The following is a 19,747-nucleotide window of genomic DNA, read 5'->3' on the forward strand; positions in this document are numbered from 1 at the left end:
ATTCTCAGCTCTTAGCATTTTGAAATTCTGGTATGATATCCTTTCAACCCTTCCAAGTTTTTCTATGCTTTCTTCTATACCCATTATCCAACCCTTCATCAATCATCATTTCCCAAACAAATTTCTTTCCTACAAAAGTGGTACCAATTTGTTCATGTTCTATCCTCACATCTTCCCCACCATATAAATATTTGACTCTCCCTCCTTCCCATGATATTGAGTGCACTATGCTGGAATCCATGTTCCCATGTTTATAATTTCCCAGTATACTATACTCTACTTTACCCAGCTCTAAGCCAATGAGTCATTCCTAGTCCTCATTTAAGGAACAGGACTGGATTTATATGTTTTTTTAAGGACAAGAAGTCAAACAGTTCAAATTTAGAATCTTAAGTAGAATGAAGCATTTGTCCACTGATTCAGAATATGAAGGAAAATTAAACAAATACAAAGTGACTAATTATATGACAGAACATATACAAATCTTCAAATAAGTCTGAGGGACCCTAGGCTTTGGCAAAATTACAATAATTTCAGCATATGTACACATATCGTTTATATGCCTAATTCCCAAAGAATAAATGAAGATTTGGAATAGCATACCAAACGGTGACAATAAATATACAGTTACTTTTAACAAGTTACAAATGTTCATTTCTGCTGATATTAACAAAGCATACTATTTTACTTGAAAAAGAAGCCCCACAAAATCTTTTCTTCAAATTTCAAAACAATCTTTTATTTTCCCAGATAGCTACCTAACTACAATCTGTGGTAAGAAAGAAAGAGGCATACCAGGTTGGTCACAGAATGTCTGACAGTCAGCAAAGCATGATTTCTACTGATTGACTGATCATCTTCAAGTAGAATTCCACAATTTTTTCTTCCAACAACATAATCGACATCAACCAAAAGTCGGTAAGAGTTCCCTAAGGAAATCACAAAGCATATTGATCTAATAAAAATTCCAAATTTTGTTCATCTAAAGTAGTGATGGGGAACCTTTTAGAGACAGAGTGCTGGGCCTAGGCCCCACCCCCCACACCACGTGCCATGCCTCCCCCTCCTGCATGCTAGGTATGCCCCACTGCCAGCTTACCCCACACAGGGGAGGGAGGAAGCACTTCCATTGGGCTGCTGGACAGAAGGGTGGGTGAAGTGAGGAATGTCCTCAGCAAATGTAGAGAGGGGGAGAGGAGTGGTCTAAGCTCTATTCCTGATGAGCTACCCACCTTACCACCTGTCATTCCCATTGGGCTGCTGGGCAGAGGGGCAGGGGATGTGAAAAAATGTTGTCAGGCTCAGTGGAGAGGAGGAGGGGAATTAGCTCTGCCCGAGTCCCTCTCCCTTTCTAGTAACCAATTCTGGGTGGGGGTGGGGGGAGTAGGGAGAGAGGGTAGCTAAATGTCCACAGAGAGCTCTCTACATGCCATCTTTGGCACCTATGCCATAGGTTCAACATCACTGTAAAAGAAATGATTTTAATGAAACAATTTTATTCTTGCTAGCTAAAAACTAGTGGAATTTTCTACTCAAGTCAAATTTATGTTTTAAGGTACTGGTTTTTTTGGTCTGGACCTGCAGGGAATTTCAAGTAAGGTAAATTTGTACTAACACAGATCAACAACTATTCTGCAATTTAGCCTTAAAAGAGTTCCTTATATCACTCAGAGGTTGTGAAGAGATTAATGATCAATTAAAAATTAATAGGGACATATTTTTCTAAGAAGTATTTCCTTATCAAATATTCAAATGGATTTGTGATCTTATAAATATGGATGTTTCTTCTAATGATGAGGATCACAACCCATCCACACCTGCCACCCAGGAGACACTTTTGTCCATGTCTTCTCATAAATTTGATATGTGGTCCACGTGAGCTGGGGAATTTCCTTGATGTATTTTGACATTTAGAGTACATCACTGGAGGACTAGGGATGTCGATCTATGATTCTTCACCACACTCTCAAATAAATTTCCTTTATCAATAAAAATATATATATACTCTGCTTTTAAAAAAAAATCCACTATACAAAGAAGATACCAACTGATAAAACTTAAATTGGAGGGGGGAGGTATTTATACTAAATTTTTTTCACTTCATTGACTACAAAGTTTCCTTAATAAACTCTCTTAGTTGATTTAAAATGATTCAATTTACAAATCAGTTTCTCAAGTATATTATAAAATATTCCTCCAAATGTTGACAAATTCTAGCTACTGTGAAGCAAGCATAGAATCAAATATCAATAATTTTTAAAATGTCAGTTTATACTAAATTAACATTTGAGTTATAAAAATGAACATAAAAATTTTAATATTTATCTACCAATATTTGATTTGGCTCATAAAAAATAACTTGAAGTTAGAAAAATATGTATGAGCAATACTTATTTATTTTGTGTGGATTAGAAAAAATAACAGTTGTTTTTAAGCTGATAAATCACAATCCAATTGTGAATAACTTTTTCCTGTAAATATGATAAATTAATAATAATAAATATTTATGTAGTGCTTTAAGATTTTCAAAGTACTAAATATATGTATATATGTGTGTAGATAGACATAAATATATAAATGTACATATACATATCTATACACATAAATATTGCATTTGATGCTTACAATAACCCTATGAGAGGGTTTTATTATTTCCATTTTATAGAGAAAGAAATTGTGGATCAGAGAGGTTAAATGTCTTACTAAGTCAAGGTTATATAGCTAATAAGTATCTGAGGGAAAAGTAGAAATCATATGGTTCGGAATACCTTTAACTTCCAATAGTACGAGCATAATAACATTTTATGTTTTTAACTTTCCAAAACACTTTTGCATCTATTTTGCATTATGAGAAATTCTCTAATTATAAACACTTGGAACTGCTATGTATCAGAACTCTTAAGTCAGAAAGTTGTCACATAGTAGAACAATTACTGTTCTGGTGCCCCTCATCATCCCAATTTCTCTTCTTTCTATTCCATCACAGACTTTCCTTCTTTCCTATTTCTTACCTGGGGATAATGTGGGATAATGTGAGAGAGAGGGAATCACTCAATGCAAGAATGGTATATGTCAGTGATGGGCAAACTACGGCCCGCGGGCCAGATGCGGCTCCCTGCAATGTTCTATCCAGCCGTGCAACATTATTCCTAATCTGATGAATACAGTGAGTAGGATACAATACAGTGAAACTTCGAAAGAGTTGCCTTAGAAACAGACCGACAGATGAGCATTTCCTTTCCTTTGGCCCCCTCTTTAAAAAGTTTGCCCATCACTGATATATGTGAAAGGAGAATTCTGAGTTCCCGACTAAGAAAAATTACCAAAATGTGCTTCCTCCCCAAATAAACTATCCTGCACATCAGATTAATACTCCTATATGTCAGTCCAAACCCCCTAGCTTTGTATTCAACTCTTACCAGAACCCAGGGCTTACATATTTTTTCAACATTTCCATTTACCCAGTCTTGGCATGGAGATAAGCCTTGTAGTATACAGAATTGGGGGATATAGTTTTTTCTAGCTTTGGCTGAGTTTAAAATCAAGTTCTTGCCAACTTCTAGACTTTTTTGCTCTTTAACCTCTGTGACATTGTGTCTAAAGCAATTGCATGGGAAAGAACTGTTGCATCTAATTCTAAACTCGTTTGCAAATTTTCTTGATGTGATTCTTTGCAATGGTTTGATTCATGCTTCCCACCCAATGTGTGTGATATGGAATGAGAAAGCTGATCCCTTACATAATCATCCTCCTTAATGCCAAAGATTTCTTTGCGCATTTGCATTATGTCTTCCCATTGCTCATTATCTACCACAGACCTATGTGTATCCTCTGTGTAGATTACTTTAGACACCTTTTCTATTTTGCCTCGATTTCTCATTTTGCTTCCCTCAATTCTCTTACTCTGCCACACCCAAATTACACTGATTAATAGGTTTTAAATTAGAAATCTCGATTCATAATGATTTTTTCGGTTTCGTGCCCATTTGTATATATTTCTCCATTTCATCTAACGAAGGTGTTTGACTGTACTTTTTGCATGTATGATTGCAGCAAGTATCTGTATGTTTTCCTTGATTATATGTATTTGATTCATTATTTCTAGCCCACTTTGAATTATAAAATGTTTTTCTATTATCTCTTTGATTATTGGGTTTTGAAAAATCAATTTGTTGCTTATATCTACAAAAACGAATCATGTGCCCGATCTTCCCACACAAGTAGCATCGGGGTGCTGATTTTGATTTTGGGGTGCTGTTGGCAGGTTGTCTAAACTGGTTTCTACTCGTTTGAAGAGCAAAATTCTTCACCTCTTCGATTTCTTTCTCCCGTCTGGACTGTTTCAATTGCCTCTTCAAGTCTGCTATGATCTCATCTTTCTCATTGTCAGATTGCCTAGCCATTCTCACTTCTTTCTGTTTGGAATCATGTATATATGCTGCATGATTCCTAATATCCTCCAGTGGTAATGATTCCCACTGTGGACAACTTTGCCTGAAGTAATTTTGTATCGGGATTGAGGTTCCCTTTACAAATTGTCTCCTTATATGATCGATCGTATCTTGGGAATGAGTATCTCTAAGTCCTAATATCGTTTCAGCAGCTTCAATAACTCTGTCTAGAAAACTGCTCGGGTGCTCTTCTTCCCCTTGCCTCAGTTTCTCAAATTTTTGCCATGCATTTGGCCTTTTTGCAAAATTTCTTATTGCTTCAATAAGATCAGCCCTGCATCTTAACAAGTACCTCATGTTGGCGTGTTGAGTGAAATCTAGATCTTGATGTACTAACGGCCATGATTCTAAATTGGGGTTCGTTCTAGTTTAGGTCAGGAATTTTTCCTTTTCCGAGGGAGTGTAAAATTCCCCCAAAAGAAATTCGACATCGTCGAAACTAGGGTTAAAAAGTGTGAACACCCGCTTCAATTCTTTTAAACTTTTGTAAGGCTTTTCGTAGAATCTGGGAAAATGGCGTTTTAAAACCTCCATATCACTAGGAGTGAATGCCTTGTATGTTTTGACATGCACCACCCCCTCTCCAGGTTGCACGATAGTCCTGTCTACTATTGGTAGGGCAGAGACCACTGCATTCTGTATTGGTTGATCTTTCTCTGTTTCCTTTTTCCCAAAAAATTTTGATTCTACGATTTCAAGTTGTAAGATGGTATGTTTGTCGAGTTCATTCCCTTCACGTAATTGCCTCAACACTTGGAACAGTAGTTTTATGTTCTCAACTAGTTCCTTGTTATCATTTCCTTGTTTTGAATCAGATGCCTTATAATAGTTAAACAGATGAGTAAGGACCGCTTTTAAAATTGTCAAAAAATGCCATAGAGCCAGAACAATTGCCATTGCTGTTGGAATGAAGCATATGCATTCAGCTAAAGTGAATGCAAACCATTTATAATAGTCGTAGATTTCTATTAATTGCTGTATCATGTTTGGTACTTTTACTAGCCAAATGCACACATTCCCTGCATAAAAGACCATATAAGCAGCGATAGACTGCTTAATATAAAAATCAATCTTGTGCAATTCATTTTCTTTTTCTATTCTTCAGAATATAGGTTTCGTATGACTTGGCTCGCCAGAATGTTACGAGGGTAATTTGAGGAAAGGTGTTTGGGATAAGGGAATTGAAAGGAGGATGTTGGAGACTTGGTAAATGGATAAATTAGGCTACAGGTAGGCTGAGATTAAAGGAGATTCAGGGTATAATATGACTGAGGTCAGGAGTATAACACAAAAGGGAAACAGAGATCTTCTTGGGAGAAAGAAGTTAAACTAAACAGGCTAACACAGCAGGCTTACAGACTGGGACTTAGACTCAAACACAAGCTGAGGGAAATAGACTAAACTGAAATTAACAAACGGGCTTTAGTTAATTTCACAGGAAGGGACCTATTTTGAAGTAACACCTTCCTTTCAAGATGGATGCCCCAACTACCCTCTGAGCCCAGAGTATGTTGTCTCTTTCCCTCTTCTCCCCTCTTGATAACTAACAGACAAATTACACTAAATAGGACTATTGAAACACAAAGGGTTTAATTGTTTGAAGAATGTTTGTTAGGAGGGTGGATTAAAGGAAAGCCCTATCAGTTATCTCAGGAACCTCAGGTGGGGGAAGGGAAGTGAAGATGAATCTGAGTAAGGACCTGCCTTATTCAGTTTTACAAAATGCTATCTAAAGGGAATAAATGATGATTTGATTAAATTATAAATAATGCTGTCAATTAGATAACTCTTCACAGATTTAACTCCTCTCTAATTTCTCTCCTTATAAACTCCACAGCCACTAAGGTAAGGGAGGGAAGGCAGGGTGGTATTAGGAAAGGAAGATATAAAGGGTCTATCTAAAATAATAATTTCTTATGTAAATATATCAATACTAGGCTAAATTTCAATATTGAAGCTAGATAATCCAAGAGCTCGCTCATTGACTTCCTCCCTCCACGGAAGATCCAGTCAACTCCCTCTCCTCAAGATTCTAAAACCTCTAACAGCTTTTTGGAACTCAGCCAAAGCTAGAAAAAACTGTATCCCCCAATTCTGTATACTACAGCCTGTAATCTCAAAAGTTATACCAGAAGAACACAAACTTTTGGCAGGTTTCTTTCAAACTGCAACGGTTTCAAGGAAGTGCCCAGTGACAGAATATAGTTTTTACATTTAAGTCCAAGGATCAGTTCTTTTAGAAGAAATATTTCCAGATTGACCATGGAGTGATTTTTTTTTCAGTCATTGAAACTCATGAACACCATGACATATTTAATATAGGAGTTTACTCATTTTCCACTAGCTGCTCTGCTTGGTTTCCATTACATGACAACCCCCATCACTAAGTACTTTCTGGGGGCCTTTTCAACTTCTTTTTGTGTGTAGTCTTCCCTCCTTAGTTGGCAAGTCCTGTGAGATCAGGAACTGTCTTTCTTTTTCTTATTTGTATCTTAAAGCTTATCACAAAACCTCACAGATAGTAGATACTTAAATGCTTATTACTGAATACTAGAGGGAAGTGGAGGGAATATACATACCAGAAAAAAAAAAAATCTAGGATCCTTTAAAAATTTTTTTAGGTAATTATACTTGCTACTCCTGTTGTGCTGGGTATACAAAACATTGTGCTAGGCACTTGTATCTTGTGCCTCTCTAAAACCCTATTCATATTTCAAGGCCCAACTCAAGTCATATCTCCTTCATGAAGTTTTCATTGACAACCCCACAGGTAATTACTGCCTGAATAGGAAAATACATACATTTCTTCTCATCTAAAAAAACTAATGGCTTGGCTTTCTGGCTGTCCTTGCATATCCTTTCCTTAAAACTAGCAGTGAAAAACCGAAAACTTCGGTTGTAGTTTTCCTTTAGTATATCTGCACTTATGTATTTCCTTAAGCTTTTCTTTACATAAATTTAAATATGCAATAATTAAGGCTTACTATTGCCTTAAGTATTTGCAAGTATGCTTTTGTGTTGACATTCATTCCTCTGACACTTTGGTTTAACTTCATTCTGTCTTCAAAGACTAAGGAGACACAGAGAGATATAAAGAATAAATAAGACAAAAGTCCAAAATCTCATGGAGCTCAGTTAAGTGATTCCCATGGTGTAGCACAGGGGTCGGCAACGTATGTCTCTTTCTGCAGAGCCATAAAGTCCATTTTTTTTCAGGCACTGGTACAGGAGTGCTCACTGTGAGCACTGTACGGCTCTCACGAAATTACATTTTTTAAAATGTGGCATTTATGGCTCTCACGGCCAAAAAGGTTGCTGACCCCTGGCCTAGCAGGAAGAGGGCTGACTTTGGGATCAGGAAGACTGGCCTTCAAGTTCTGCCTGTGAGACATACAAGTTCTGTGACACAAGGCAATTAGATAAGAATGTTGGTGGGGGAAATTTTCAATTTGGGGGGCTAGGGGTAGAGGTGAAGAGGTTCTCACACCAATTTAAATCACAGGTATGGACCAAAAGCTAAAAGCTACTCTCATTAAAGAAAAGCTGTTTAAACAAATGTAAAAATAACTTTTCTCTTTTAAATTTGCTATGGATGTAACGAATACCTGTTAACCCTTTACAAATGTTTTCTTTTAGCTGGTCCTCTGTTGCCATCTTGTGGTTAGTTGTGAAAACTGCAGTACACTGTTGTAATGCACAGAATATTGCTTTTACTTAATTGATATTTGTTGGTATCCTATATGAAGACAGCAGCAAACAAATTGAGCAAACAAGGCTTCAAATAACTGAAAGTAAAAAAGTTTCACCAGAAGAGCTAAAATAACCAAGGGGCTAGTGAAGAAAATTTGAGGCTTGCCACCTTGAAATTTTTTTTAAAGGGGCAAAAAAAGAGTGAAGAGCTGTTGAACCAATCATATCAATCCTTTTGCTAGTTTATCAACAATATCTTTATATTTAATTTAGTCTTAGAGTCAGGAGTCAGTCCTATGGCCTGATAAAAATTCAGCTCAATGACACAGTTGGTGGACAGAACACTGATAGGGAATCAGAGGAACTGGGTTCTAATCTCAAATTCAACAAATTTGTGGTGTTACCTTATAAATTTACACTTAGCTCCTGTTTTCTTAAGTGTCAAACAAAGGGGGTGAGACCAGATTCTGAATACCCAATATGGGCCTGTCCCACTTGACCCTGGGCTGCAGATTACCTGAAATATTTAGTAAAATCAACTTGTATTTTAATAAAAATTAAAAAAAATTAAAAAAGTTTAATGTGAACTGTCAGATTAATTAGAATTTAATAACCTAAAAGTTCTCCATATGTGGCCAAACTCTAGATGACTCATTCTATCTCATTTTATGATCATGCATCATCTTTTACCACATCCCTGGGATCAAAGTTGTGATAAGACCTAGTGTCAGAATCTGAAATGTGCCCTAAAAAACAGCTTAAATGCAAATATTATCACTAATTTAATAGAGATGGATTATTAATTGGTATTAGGCTTTAAAAATATACAATACTGTATAAAAAGATTTTTTTTTTAGGGAGAGCACGAGCTACCTTATTTCTCTTTTTAAAAATCCTATTTGTGAATAGAAGATAAGCTGAAGGAAGAATAACAGACAGGAATTTGCTAAACAGGTACCCATAAAATAACTTAAAGAATAGAAAGTCTTGAAAAACAACATGAAAAGGTAAAGATGAATTGTGATCTGCTAGCAGAGGACCAACACTGATGAGATCACAAATAATCCATCCCAGTTCCAGAATTACAGCTATTAAAGATTACAAAATATTGTAGCCTTTACTAAAACAAACTAAAGTAGTGAGTTGAAAGGGGCTTTAGAGGCCATCGAATATAACCTGATCATCTAACAGATGAGGAATGGGGTGAAAAAGAGAGTTCATATGGCCTGTAAATGTCTGACATAAGATTCGAACACAGGTCTCCTTGACTCCCAAATCCAGCTTTCTAACCATCACATCCCCAGGGTTGCCTAAGCAGCTCAAAGACGATGAACCTTAAGTATCCGCCCCCCCTGCCCCCGCAAAAAACAAAAACAAAACAAAACAAAAAAAACAACTCATTCTCCAAGGCCTGCAGTACAGAGAGACGTCTTCTCAAATTTTCCCATCTGTAAAATGGGGATACCAAAATAGAACCTTCTTTCTAGGATTGTTAAGGATGAAAGGAATGAATAAAGTAAAATGTTCTGCAAAGCTTAATGAGTTATATGAAAGTTATCTGATTTATTGTTGTTTGCTCTCCAGAGGAAAAAACTGTTTCCATTAACCCTACGTGGTCATTTATTAGGCAGACCTGGGATTCCCCTAGTGGAGTTTACCTCACTCTCACGAGTTTTCAGGAGCTTTAAGGAAGGTGGCAGGCCCATTAACCAAACCCCGTGTCGCAGAGGCGGGGCTTCCGGCCGCCTGACCAATCGCATAAGAGCAGAGGGTGGGATCAAGAGAAAAACACGATAAAACTTTTCCAGTTTAAGCTAGGAAATGATTTAGAGATACCTCACGACCACCAACCGCCTTCGGTGCCTCTCCTGCACTCTTCCCAACCACCCCAGCAGTTATTCTGTACCCCTTTTCCCTTCTCTCCCAATTCGCCGGTGGGGACAGGGCTGTGGGTCCGCATGGCGGCTCCGGCTGGGGCCCAGCCGCCATGCCTCTGCGGTCCTTACCTCGGGCTGAGCCCGCGGCGGAAAGCAGCGTCCACATGAGACCGGTCAAGCCCTGGGCCCCGGGGAAGCAGTGCTCTTCTTGAGCCACTTCACGCGCGGGAAAGGGGAGGACTCCGAGTAAATGACGTGGCTTCCGGGTGCCGGCGTGCGCGCTCCCAGGAACAGGGCCCCCTACGGGTCTAAAGAGAGATTGAGAACGAGCAGGGGAGGAGAATGTGGAGAGAAGGGTTAGGGATAGGTAGAGTCTGCTCCGCCACCTGGCGATTGGGTGTGGGAAAACAGTTTAGACTGGGAGTGATCCACCCACCCCTCAGTATTCCTAGGATTTGGAACTGGAAGGCACTTAAAAAAACTATTTAATTCACACCCCTCCCTAACTCACCGATCAGAATCTTGAAGTCCAGAGAGGAAAAGTGATTTTTCAAAGAGCACACAGAGGATTATGCAGTGATCTATTAGACATTACACTAAATTGTCTCTCCAATAGCAGGCAGCTTAACACATAGTAGGTGCTTAATAAACGTTTATTTAATGGAATTTAAGCTTCTGGACCAAGCTTTGGTAATGTTTAATTCAATTCAGCAATTGAATTACATGCCCACTATAAACATGTTCTGTGCTAACTGCTAGCAAATACAAAGACTACTACTACTAATAATAATTAGCCTCTGCCCTCTAGATACTTATATTTTATTTGAACATGTTACTCTACTTTTTTTTTTCTTGTGAGGGGAAAAATCAGAATTTTATTCCTAAGTAGGATGGAAGACAGAACTGATGCTTCAAAATAAAACAAAATCTCTTACAAAACCGTTGCTGAGTGCTATATATTTTCAGATTTAAAAAAATTATTTTCACTAGTTTATGTAGGATTATAATGTCTCTTAATCTGCAAAATGAAGAGATTGGAGTATGTAACTTCTGAAGACACTTTCTGCTATAGATCTGTAATCCTATGATGAATTACTCCAAAAAAAGAGTTTTAAGATTGCTAGCTCTGCTTTTAAAATTGTGATGAATCTTAAAGGAATGATTTGTGTAACCAACAACACTGCAAGATATTACTCTTCCAGAGTTGAGATGAAAACTGAAATTGTTGTTTCTGTTGCTTAGCAACTGTGGAATCCTGCTGCTTTGAGGCTAAAAAAATGAAAAGGAGGAACTTAAAAGAATATACATTATGACCAGGTGGATTTATGCCAGGAATGCAAGGCTAGTTCATTATTAGGAAAACTACAAGCATAAATGACCATATCAATCACAAAAAAACATCAAAAATAATATGATTATAAATATAGGATAACAATAGATGCAGAAAAAGTCTGACAAAATACAGTACCGATTCCTATTCAAAATGCTACAAAGCATAAAAAGAAATGGAGGCTTTCTTAAAATGATGAGTAATGGGGAGAAGAGGAGGGGCAGCTGGGTGGCTCACTGGATTGAGAGCCAGGTCTAGAGATGGGAAGTCCTAGGTTCAAATCTGCCCTCGGACACTTCCTAGCTATATGACCCTGGGCAAGTCACTTAACCCCTATTGCCTAGGCCTTACCATTCTTCTGCCTTGGAACCAATACATGGTATTGATACTAAGATGGAAAGTAAGTGTTTTGTGTATTTTTAAAAAATGATATAGATATAGATAATAGAGTACAAAAAATGATATAGATATAGATAATAGAGTACAAAACATGTACAAAAATATTTATAGGCATGCTCCTTGTGGTGGTAAACTGGAAAATGATGGGGTGTCTATCAATTGGGGAATGGCTGAACAAATTGTGGTATCTGATGGTGATAGAATACTATTGTGCTAAAAGGAATAATGAACTGGAGGAATTCTATATGAACTGGAAAGACCTCTAGGAATTGATGCAGAGTGAAATGAGCAGAACACAGGAGAACATTGTACAAAGAGAGTGATATATTATGGCATAATCAAATGTAACAGACTTTTCTACTAGCAGCAATGCAATGATCCAGGACAATCCAGAGGAACTTATGAGAAAGAACACTATCCACATCCAGAAAAAGAACTTTAGGAGTAGAAATGCAGAAGAAAAACATATGATTGATCGCACGGTTCAATGGGGATATGATTAGGGTTTTGACTTTAAAAGATCACTCTATTACAAATATGAATAATATGGAAAGAGATTTTGAACAACGCTAGATGTATGGCCCAGTGGAATTGCTTGTCAGCTCTGGGAAGGGGGAGGGAAGAGGGGTGGGAAAGATCATGAATCATGTAACCATGGAAAAATATTCTAAATAAATTAATTTAAAAAAATAAAAATTAAATTTAAAAAATAAGAGAGAGCATTATCTATAATGAGAATAATTTTGAAACCTTCCTAATAATTTCAAGAATGAAGCAAAGATGTCTATTATAACCACTATTATTCAGTATGGTACTAGAAATGTACTATAGTAACATACTATTACTATATTACTATTAATATAATATATACTATAGTAATAAAACAAGAAAAAGAAATTGGAGAAATAAAAATATACCATGAGGAAACAAAACTGTCACTCTTTCCTGATGACATGATGGTATACTTAGAGAACTTTAGGGTATCAATATAAAAACTAGTTGAAACAATAAATAGCTTTAGCATAGTTGCAGGATATAAAATAAACCCATGTATATTATCAGCATTTCTAAATATTACCAACAAAACCTAGCAGCAAGAGAAAATCCATTTAAAATAACTGCAGACAATATAAAATACTTGGGAATTGTTATGAATAAAAATTGATCTTGGAGACTTTATACTAAATTATAAGTACTAATAAAGAGAAAGATAGAAATAAGGTTTCCATCCTTTCTAACTTAAAGTAAGTCCCCAGCAGAGGTTGTAAGTCATAGTTCCTGGATTCAGGGGCTGGATATGCAGGACTGCTCCACAATTTGCCAAAGATGGCTTACCTACATAAGGGCCAACTCACCAGTGAAAGTCCAAAAAATGGCAGAGAGAACTCCCACTTCATATGCTGGCTTCTTTTAAACTCAGTCTAAACCCTCCTCTAAGATTTTCTAATTGGCCAGGATTTTGTTTCAGTCCCTACATATCACACCCCTTGACTTTTGCCAGTCAGGAATCTTACCTGTTATTTTGGCAAATTGACACATGACTTTGAAATCCCTGTTATTTAAGACTTCTAGGATCTGGTTGTCTCCAAGATATTTAATTCACACAGAGTCTACTTGCCAAGAGAAACCCAGAGTTATATGAACACAGATATATAATAACACTTTTCACACAGATAGAGATGTAAACAATTAGAGAAATATTAATTTGTTATGGGTAGGCTGAGTCAATATAATAAATATAACAATTCTACCTAAATTAATTTACTTATTCAGTGCCATACTAATCACACTAACAAAGAATTAATTTATAAAACTAGAAAAAAAATAAAATCCATCTGGAAGAACAAAAGGTCATGGATATAATAGACGTATCAAATGTAATAGATATAAAAAATAATGTAAATAGATATAAAAAATAGGGAATAGATGTAAAAAATATGAAAGAAGGTAGCCTAACATTACCATATTTGAAACAATATTACAAAGCAATCATAAAAACAATATGGTATTAGCCAAGAAATAAGAATGGTAGATCAGTGGAAAAGATTAGGTAACAATACATAGTAGTACATTGTACACAGAGACTAATACACTGTGGTAAAATTGAATGTAATGGACTTCTGTACTGGCAGCAATGCAATGACCCAGGACAATTCTGAGGGATTTATGGAAAAGAACGCTACCCACATTCAGAGGAAGAACTGCAGGAGTGGAAACACAGAAGAAAAACAACTGCTTGAACACATGGGTTGATGTGGACATGATTGGGGATGTAGACTCGAAACTACCACACCAATGCAACTATCAACAATTTGGAAATAGGTTTTGATTGATGACACATGTTAAAACCAGTGGAAATATGCCTCGGCTGGAGTCAGGGAGGTCGGGGGGTGAAGGGGAAAGTAAGAACATGAATCATGTAACCATGGATAACTTTTCTAAAAAATAAAAATTATTAAAAAAAACAATACACAGTAGTTAATGATCTTAGTAATTTAATGTTTGGCATACGTCATGATTCAGAGGATTAAATAGATGATTTAAAATGTAAAGAACATAGTTCCTTTTCCTCATCTTGCCACCAATTCAATGTATTATTTGAAAGTACCCATGTAATTTATTTTTTAAAGGCTTTTTTCCCCCAATTAACTGGCATTCATTTTATTTCTCTCCCAACACACCACTGGAAAAAAAGAGAAATGAACGGGTTGTTTAAAAATTCTCCATTAACATTTTATTGTGTTTTTCCCCCAATTGTACATAGAAACAATTTTAATACTTGTTTTCTGACATTTTGCAATCCAAATGCTCTCTCTCCCTACCTCCCTACCTCCCTCTCTCCTCCACTCACCCCTCCCTTGTAATGGGGAATAACCAGGGCAGTAGGCTTAAATTAAAATTAAATTAAATTAAAATGTGGGTCCAGAAGGGTGTGAGGGTGACAGGAATGACAGATGACAGGACCAAACAAGGTAGGGAGACCAGGTTTAACTGCTAGGAGGTAACTGTTACTGAAGTGGCAGTTAGGCTCAACTGCCACACTGCAGTATCTAGACTAGGCCTATGGGAACCAGCAAAGTAAAGGCAAGAGTTTTATAAAATTTTTAATTAGGGACAACTAAGACAAAGGATGGGAATAGGTGTAACTATACTCTTCAGACTAAGGGCAAACCCAGGGTCAGGGAAGGGACTTATCTATACTAACTGAGACCTAAGCAAGACAGGGCCCAGAGACTAGCAAAGACTGAAGTGGATATCCTCACAGTAGTGTCCAGCCTCACTCCAGTGGTGTTTCTGCTCCTCCAGGACCACCTGCTGTACTTTTCCAGGTGGGTAGATTCTGGGAGCTGACCCAGCCCAAATTGACCTGCTACTCAGGTTGGGATTAGTAGTCTCTACCAAAATCTCCCACAAATAGGTGATGGTCTTACCACAGGATCATTGGTGAACTGGTGTCTCCTAGGGTCAGTTGCAGCTTGCCCCAACCACCATGGAGTCTCTCCCAGTGAGCAGGAAGACACTTCCTGCTTCTTCATTCCATCTTGGAATTCTCCAGCCCTTCCTGCTAGGTCCACATAAACTATATATAAACTAATACCTAAGTAATCCTCACAACATCCTGAGACAACAACATATCTGACATAGATTATACATGTGCTATATGCAATACATATTTCCATATTTGTCGTGTTATGAAAGAAGATATATCACATGTATTAGAAAAAGTACTCCATCAGTTCCTTTTATGGTGATGGATAGCATTTTTTATCATGAATCTCTTAGAGTTGTCTTAGATCCATGCAGTGCTGATAATAGTCAAGTTATTCACAGATGATCATCATACATTATTGCTGTTACTATGTACAATATTTTCCTGGTTCTGCTCACTTCATTTTTGTATCACCAGATATTTTGTGTGATCCTCTTATTCATCATTTCTTATGGCATAATAATATTCCATCACAATAATATACCACAACTTGTTTAGTTATTCTTCAAGTGATGAAGAACCTTTCAGTTTCCAGTTCTTTATCACAAAACATGCTTCTATAAAAATATGTGTGCAAATTCCTATTTGTACTCTCAACAGAGAACCAGGCCTAGAGACAGGAGGACCTATGTTCAAATTTAGTCTCAGAGACTTCATAGCTCTGTGAAATTACTTAATCCCAATTGCCTAGCCTTTACCACTCTTCTGCCTTGAAAACGATAACAGTATCAATTCTAAGATACAAGGTAAGGGTTTAAGAAAAATAAGACTAACATTCTTAGAGGAGAAAAGCATTTCTTTATGAATTCAGTATTAAATAGATAATAGATTAGTGGCCAAAGTGTTCTCAAAAGAATAAATGCAAAGTATTCACAATCATGTGAATGTTCCAAATCCCTAATAATAAGATAAATTCAAATCCAAACTCTTTCACCTCACACTCTGCAAATTGGCAAAGATGCCAAAAAATGGCAATATCAGTGTTAGAGGAGGTATAGGAAGATAGGAAAACTAATACATTGTTGCTAAATCAGGGAAATAGTATGGCCATTTTTGAAAACAATTTGTAATTAGCATATAAAGTGAATTAGATGTCCTTACCCTTCGAAATAGAGATTCCATCATTGGGCTTATACTCTAATGAAGCCTTTAATGAAAGAAAATTCTCATTTACACTAAAATATTTATAACAGTACTTTTTTGATAGCTAAGATGCCCATTGATTAGGGATAATAAATAAATGGAGATTTTTTAAAATTGGGGTTAAATAAACAAATCGTGGTACCCAAACATAATGGAATATTATTGTACTATAAAAAATATATAAAGCAAAAATTGCAATTAATTAGATTCTAATCATTCTCTTAATTAATCTGGTTAATCTGTTAAATTGTAACTATTGACTTAATAGTGATTAGTTAATTAAATAACTGTGCAAGTTACCATAAATCATAAAATCAAATAAGAATAAATGATTAAGTGCAGATGTATGTTAGTATTATAATCTCTAACCCTGAGAGGGATAGCAGACTATTCAAAGACTGATGAATCATACTATTGCCTCACTGACCAGTGACAGTTCCATTTATCCTCCATAACATCCTGAAAAAGGACTGTGAAATTATTTCATGATCTACTGCAAGAATTGTCTAGCAGAAAACCTGTGTAAAACAGTCAAAATTGAAAAACACAGAACTCCAGAGTAATTAGAACAAATCTTTAATCAAGACAAGGGAGACAATGCTCTAATTGCCACCACACAGAATCATGAGTAAGATACCACACAGAGATAGGCTCTGGGACTCTGGGAACAATGTCTCCTGGAAAATGCACCTTTAAAGGGCATTTTCCAATGAGTTGAATAACTTGGGGTCTTATATACCTTCTAGAAATAAAGGACAGGAAGAATAATTGATGTGTTTACATGGAGAAAAAGGAAGGATTCCAGCTAGGGGCTGGATTACCTGGGAGAGGTCTAGATACAATGAGAGAAACTTCTAAGACAAAAAAGTACTTAAGATTTGATTTTATCTATTAATTCTATCTAGGTTGAGATCGTTAGTTACTTGAAGGTATATTGTTCAGTCCAAGACAAGGGTCAATATGGGACTTTCTTAAAGGCACATTCCCTAGGGACAAAGGTAAATTTGGGGGTTCCATAAAACAAGGTCATCAAGACTAATCTCTTTGTGGCTTTATGGCACTAACTGTCCATTTGTAATATATAAAACTATATCACTGACCTCTCTAGAAAAAGACCTGAAGAAAAGACCAGCACATCCCCTAGACTGACTTTCTTAGGATAAGAAATCAAATTAGGTAAAACCTCTTCTTGCATTACATTTTAAATCTATACATATCAGTCATTTGTAATACTTGGGGTCTATGCTAAGGTAGACTTTGACTTATGTGACCTGTAGCTCTCACAATAAAGTCTGTTTGCTCAGAAGATGTTTGCCCAGTCTTTTCAACATATATGATATATACTAAGAATCATAGAAAGATTTATATGAACTGATGCAGAGTAAATTAAACAGAGTCAAGAAAATGATATACACATTAACTACAACAATATACATGGAAAGAACAACCACATACCAAAAAATAAAAAAATAAATAAAAATGTAATAAAATTATAAAGATCGACAGTGACTCAAATGAAGAGATATGAAAAGCCCCAACCTACCTCTTTGTGGAGATAATTATACTATTAATATGTGGAGAAGAGGAGAGGAAAGAATCCTTGAGATAACTATAATGATGTAAGAAATAGAAGACATAAATAAAAACATATTTTTAAAAAAGAAAGAACACTAATTGGGCATCCATAACAAAGATACAATTGAATGTCTCTTCCTTAAGAAATTGTTTAGGGAAGCTAATACATTTAAAGTCAATATTCATATGTACCATGATAATTGGGTCTGATCCTCAAACATTAGCACTAAATGAAAACTAATGCTTTGAAGTGAGAGATACCTTGATCTTCAAACATTAACTCTCAATAAAAATGATGCTTTGAAGTCCAGCTTTTCATAATGGTCTCTTAAATTGCATCTCTTCCCACCTCAATAATAATTTACATATATATTTTTGTATTTAAAGACAGAAACTCTAAATTATTTATAAAAAGATAGGATTTTGAGTTGTAGGGAAATTTAAATTATTTAAATTTAACCCTCTATTTTACAGATGAGGGCACTGAGGCCTGTAAAAGTTATAACTTAAGTGCTTAAGGTAAATCAGGGTCTAATTTGGAGCTGAATTGAAATTAGAAATCAAATCCTTTACTCTGAACACATTTTTTCTTTTTCACCATATGCTTGTTCCTCTGTTAATTATTTAATCTTAAAGAGACTTTTAAGTAATCTATTATTTACTTTTTTAAAAATTCCATCACACAATTTTATATAGTCTAACCAGTATGCTGCATACAATTGGTGCAATGGATAAAGCACTAAATTCAAATTTGACCTTAGGCACTTATTAGCTATGTGACCTTGGGCAAGTCACTTAATCTCTGCTTAAATTTTCTCAACTATAAAATGGAGATACCAATACCAGCTAACCCTGCCCCCCCAAAATTGTGAGGCTCAAATGAGATTATACTTGTGAAGCACTTAGTACAGGACAGTAGGCATTTAATAAATGCCCATTTTCTTCTTTCATAAACATTTGCTGAAACAATGAAGATGAAGGACTTATAAAAGCTATAGTCATGTAAAAATGGTTCGAATCATTATTGATTAGAGAAATGCAAATTAAAATTTCTGTGGTACCACCTCTAAATTGGCTTAAATGACAGAAGGAGAAAATTACAAATATTGGAAGGAATATGGAAAAATTGGAAACTAACACACTGTGAGAACTGTAAACTGATCCAGCCATTTTAAAGAATACTCTATATAGCCTTTGACCCATGTAATAATAAAAAGAGCCAGCTGACCAATGTTAGATAGAAGGGGAGAGAGAGCCTATGATGTGAGACTCTCTTCCAGCTCTCTCCTCCCACCAAATATACACTGGAGACTTCGAGGGGATGTCACCCCAAAACTGGGTGACCTGGATGGTTATGCCACCCCACGGGAGTTGGGGGCAAGGCTTTCCTATAAGACGAGGTATGTGGTACCCCAATCCGATTCTCAGTGAGGGCGGAGTTCATGCAAGCCTTCCCTGAGACCAGTCAACTTCACAGCAGGTGGTCTGGCTCCAAGATGGAGGCAGCTAGTCCAAGCTGTGGTTCCCCTCCCCCTCGCTGTCTCTCAGGCACTCTGGAATGCTATCTGACTAATGAGAGGCTTTTATTAATCACAATTCAGGGATTGGGGAAAGTGGTGAAGGGAAGAGGAATTTTGGGGTGCCCTCTTTTCTATTCCTATTGAGCCTGTCACTCAGGAGGGAACCTTTGGGGTTCCCACTCCTAAGTGTCTCCCCTTGCCCCTTCTCCTTCAGTTTCTACTTCTATTTCCCATTTCTATCCTTTTCTATAATTGCAAGTCAAACTGGAAAG

The sequence above is a fragment of the Gracilinanus agilis genome, chromosome 1 (assembly GCF_016433145.1).
Source record: "Gracilinanus agilis isolate LMUSP501 chromosome 1, AgileGrace, whole genome shotgun sequence".
Taxonomy (NCBI): Eukaryota; Metazoa; Chordata; class Mammalia; order Didelphimorphia; family Didelphidae; genus Gracilinanus; species Gracilinanus agilis.